General features: G+C 40.4%; 1 long non-coding RNA gene across 1 annotated transcript; it reads right to left on the minus strand.

Moving 5' to 3' along the window:
- Positions 1-1,349: 1,349 nt before the first annotated feature.
- Positions 1,350-4,751, minus strand: LOC122455639. The gene is made up of 3 exons (XR_006273974.1): positions 4,491-4,751; positions 3,930-3,993; positions 1,350-1,972 (listed from the first exon to the last, which is right to left on the minus strand). It is a non-coding gene; the product is annotated as an uncharacterized LOC122455639 (long non-coding RNA).
- Positions 4,752-5,451: the final 700 nt, after the last annotated feature.

Raw genomic sequence — 5,451 nt, forward strand, 5'->3', positions numbered from 1 at the left:
CATTCTAAGTGGAAACTTCCCAGGACAATGCATTTGTTAATTTTTCCCCCACACAATATGGCAATATCAGGATCTCTAAAGACAACTTCTCAGACTTGCTTTTCTGGAGAGACTAGTAGTTGACGGCCCGATTTCCAGATATGCTGTGTACTCAAAACTCTCATTGGCTTTGTTTGGACTCCATTCAATAGAATTGTGCGCATGCACAGAGCATACCAAGCAATCTCTGCTTTCTGTAGAATTGAAGGGAGTGGGATAACAGCAAAAGTAGCCCATGCTCCACTCTACATAACTTCAATACTTTGATCAATTTGCACCCCTAACACTGAGTCCAGAGCACCCAGAATAGATACTACACTTGGTTATAGATTGCTTTTGGAACACTGATCAGAGAATCCAACCCAGACAGAATCTTGTGTGCAGGATCTCATGCCTGGCAGGCACCCATTATGAAGCAGCCTTTACCTCCCACAAAGGCTGTCCAGCACATTGAGGCTGAAAACTTAGTAAGATTCAGAAAGGAACTACACATCAATATCACCTAGAGTTAGTGAATGATAAATTTTAGGATATTCATACTTCAGGGTTTAAACCAGAGATTAAAAGGACACCTAAATGTAGAGGTTAGATTATCTCAAATCTGCCTAATGCAAGGTTTCTTGCACTGTCCTCTGAAGCATTTGATGATGCCTACTGCTGGAGACAGATTACCGAACAAGATGAACGACAGGTCTGATGCATTCTAGCAATTGCTATGTTCTTAACTCAGTCCAACATCTGAGCAGAAAGATTTCCTGGTACAGACTGTGCATGTACACAAAATTTCAGACATCTCTACTTAAAATCTGCAGCGTGTCTAAAATAGATTTCTATAGGAACCAAAATTAACTCCCCCTGCAGCTCAGGAACCTCGTTGCAAGTTCATCATACTTTTATGCAGAATGCGCAAAATTCTGCAGCCAAAAACATTCTAGATCTCTTTGGGTACATCTTCACAGGGATAGATTTATTTATTTAAATAAAGACACCCACAAACCAGCAGTTGGCTTGGATCAGCTGACCCAGCCTCCAGGGCTCAGGCTGCAGGGATAAACATCACTGTGTAGACATTTGGGCCTGAGTGTCTATACAGTAATTTTTGAGCTCCACAGCCCAAGCCCTGGGAGGCTGAGAGAGCTGACCCACTCTCAATGCGGCTATGCTGTAGGTCTTTTATCTCTGTGTAGACATACCCTGTGTTGTTTTAAGACAATATTATTCTTCTGGCTAAAATGCACTGCCTGCTTATTTTAACAATCCCCTGACTGAGCAGCCTAAAAGGTGCACATCAAGGGTGGCATGCCACCTGAGGCAAAATCTGGAAGAGACCTTTGTTCAGTTCCATGTGTTATACAAAGTAATCAGCTCAAGAAAGGAAAATGTTAACTGTGATTTCACTCTCCACATGACTTTTTGTGTAAGAGTTTTATATTGCTGTCCATTATTGGAGTGTCTGAACACTGTCCATGTAGCAAAGTCCCTAGTGGACTTCATGCAGTCTGCCACTTCTCATTGTATGGGGTCAGAACTCTGCTTGGGAGTAGTTGCTTTTTAATAAATAAAAAAAAAAAAGGAGGGTGGTGGAATAAAAAGCATGTTCAAAATGAGAGCGTCACTTGTGGTAGCATCACTTCCTCTCAAAAAGCAAGGCTTTGCAATGTTTCCCAAAGATGGTCAGACTGAGCTCACCTGATCTCCTCTGGAAGATATTGATTGTTTTTGAAATTAGGACCAAGGCTTTACATGGCCATCACATGCCAATTGGAAGCCAGTGGAAGGACTTAAGCAGAAGCCTGATGTGCTCATGAGGGCTTGAGTCATGCAGAAGGTGAACAGCCACTTTCTGTACCAGCTAGAGCCTGTGCATCATCTTCATGTTCACCTTCAAATACAATGCAGCCTGGAGATGAGAAATGCATGGCCAGGTCCTCTTCTAGGATGAAGGGTTCAAACCTATGTGTCAGCCTGTCAGTCCACTGCTTGATTACACAGGGTTTAAGGATTGGTGAGGTAAATGGGGAGTTTTTATGTTTCTCACTACAAAGGCAGTTGGGCTTCCCTTTGCTGAAACATCAGAAACGTTCCTAACTTGGAAAGCATCCTGCAGACTGTGCAGCTCTGCCCAGAGAATCAGAGACCTGGAACCAGCTTCCCCTCTCTCTGTTGCACCAAGTGGTAACTGAGCTTTGGGCCTTAGTATGGAAGTGCTCCTTTTATACCATATCTGTTCAGAGCCTAATGACTAGTCAGCTTGTTACTTTCCTGGCTGGGGGATTACATTAAAAAGTGTGAAGCATTTATAATGGATTCAGACAAACTATTTATTTTTATGTACAATTGATACTGTCAATCCATTTAGATTAAATACCATGAAATCTTGGATTAGGACTATATTGAAAGATGCTGATGTTGACTTCTGGAATTTTTTTGCACATTCATAGGAAGTGTATCAGCTATTAATACTACCACAAGAGGCAAACTTATTGCATCATTTTTGTGTACAGCTAGATGTAATAGTTACTTAGAATATTTGTTATTCATTTCCCCATCATCAATGATTTCAAATACCAAGAGGTGGCAGTTTTTCCCCCCCCTCTATAAAATGAGAGCATTGAGATTATATTGTGACACACTAAATTGTTGTTCTGTTGTGATTGTCAATTTTTCCCCCCCATCATTGGAAAATATTATTAGTGGGAAAATACCTGGTATCTTGGTCAGAACTAAGAAGTTTCTATTAAGTTTTAAATTTGTTGAAGAACCTTGGAAATTTTCACTGTACGATAGAATAGTTCCATTCTGAATATTCATAAGAAAACCAAAAAGGGGGGGGGAGTAAATGGTGATTTGTAACAAACAGAATTACTAATTTTTAAAATAATTCATAATCTGTATTTATACTTAATCTCAGATGTACGAGAGATATAGGCTAGCACTTTTGGGAAACTCTGAAATTTACTTTTGTTCACAAACTTGGCAAGAAAATGGAGAGATGATCAGAGCTCGATGACAAACTAAAGTATTAGCATGATGTTATTATAAACCAAAGATGAACATGATCTTGCAAATGAAGAGAGTGAGTGCAGTTCTTAGATTATTATTATTATTATTGAGTATTCAGGCAATCAAGGGATATTTGTGAAAGTGTTCATTAATCCCCAAAGTTGCACAAATATTATTTAGTGAAAAATGCTCTTCTGATACAAATTTTCCAATATTCTTATTTCCTGTTGTAAAAAGTTTCAGTCATCCAGTCAAGGAGCAAAAACAATGCCTTGTGGCTTGGGTGACCAGCCACAGAACATGAATAGCTAACAGCTCATGAATGATTTTTAGACTGTAAGTACTCAGGATAATTAGCAAACAATACATTTAAAGTCAGAATCAGTGAGCAAACAACTCACTCTCTAGAAAAAGAGACTAAATAACAAATATTATTTGTAACAAATAATTTGGCCAGCTCTACATTGACATACTGTAGACACAAAAAACAAAACCAGGAGCCACATTATGAAACAGACTGTGAATGAGAGAATACACCTGGGAAACTCTCAGTTAATTCATTATGAGCAGAGTCTGCTGTATCTTGATAGAGGGAGTTCTACAGTTAGAACTAATAGAAATCCAAACATCACAGATGCTCATATATAAGCCTGTAAGTAAAACTCCAGTGAGGGACATAGTTGAACAAAATAAGTACTTTCTTAAAAGTAAAGAACAACAACAACTAAAATTGCAATTGGCAGACTGCATGTAGAGCATGGTGATGATATCACTTGAAACAACAGACAACTAAGAATGGGTTGGGTAGGGCTAAGCGTCAAGCCTGGATATGATTTAATAATACACGTTAAAATTTCTGAAGGGAAAATGACTATTAGCAAACTTACTATATGACTCACTGGATAACTGGACAATACAAATGATGGAGCATTGCTCATATGTCTCATAGCACTACGACAAAAAAAAAAAGCTTTAAAAAAAATGTAACCACATACTAAGTAAACATTTTAAGAGCAGAGGTGTCAGTTTTCTTGAGATTCAAAAGCAACAGCTTTCTCAAATGTATACCATAGTGAAGCAAAGACTCACTGCTGTGGCACCTCCTGCTGGTTGTCTGGGAATTAGCTCTTTTTTAGCCTCAGAGTGCCCTCTGCTGGCCAGTGTCTTGCCTGCCTCAAGCCCCATGTCCCTCCTGGACCCCAGGGCCCTTTTACCCTGGGGTTCTGCCCCAGCAGCACCCCCTCACTCTAGGTCTCCCTTCCCAGGGGAACCCCCAACCCTCTATCCCCACCTCACCCGATTGGCTACTGCCAACCATCATACAGTCATCATCCAGCCCCTATTCACTGAGGCAGACTGCAGTCTGTCATGGACATTCATCATTGGCAAGGGGGGTTGGACCAGGTGCCTCTGCCTAACCCCAGGCTGCACCGCTGCAACCCCAGTACCTGCTTTGGCCTTTAACAAGGCCTTGCAGCTTTATCAGGCTTGAGCTTCCCAGCTCCTCTTGCCTTTTCCCCCACCAGCATTGCTCTGCTACTAGTACCCTGAGTTCCCAGGTCCTTCTCTCTCCCTACAGCTAGGCCTCCAGCTCTCTTATCAGGGCCAGCTGGGCCCTGATTGAGCTGGTCACACCTGTGGTCAGCTACTCAGTCAGCTTCCCCCAGCTATTCTCACTCCTCTTATTTCAGGAGCAGGGTAACCACCCCACTACACATACATGCCCAATCAGACTCCCATGAGGTTTTGATTTAAAAATCAGCCTACTATAAAATCCCATTCTTATTCCAGGGATCCATTTCCAATAATATCTGAATAATTTGGCATTTTGCATGCCCTTTTGCAAATTTTAGGGGGCAAAGGTAATACTGAGTGGGTGGTATAAATCAATTGGGCTGAAAGAGAATGAAGAATTATGGCAGCAGAGACAAGCTGGATTCCTGAACTTGTTCATTTCTAGCAATATTATCTGAGGGGGAGAGAGAGGTTGTTTGTTTAAGTATAGAATTATTATAAAAGAAGCAATACAGATTGGTAGCTGGTCACCACTGAAATACAAATTCAACTACTTTGCTTACTTTCTTGGGAAAGAAGTTTGTCTGCAAATAAAGGAATGAATGACTGATTCTCTAAGTCTGATTTAGAGAAAATGAAACATTCTGGCAATATGCCCAAACCAGTTCAGTATTTACTATAATATTTAGTAATACTATCAACATATTCTAACATAGTAAGGACTCGGGCTAATTATACCCATTGACTTTTGACAGAGGAAGACATCATGAGATTTATGACAAGGTGCTCAATGGCTAAGAGCAGAATTTAACAAATCACTTGGCACCAAAAAGGAACAGTTCAGTTTTGATAACGTTTAAGTTCTTAAAAGTTCTTTAGGTTCCTTAAATTCAT

This window comes from Dermochelys coriacea, chromosome 9 (genome assembly GCF_009764565.3).
Source record: "Dermochelys coriacea isolate rDerCor1 chromosome 9, rDerCor1.pri.v4, whole genome shotgun sequence".
NCBI classification, from domain to species: Eukaryota; Metazoa; Chordata; order Testudines; family Dermochelyidae; genus Dermochelys; species Dermochelys coriacea.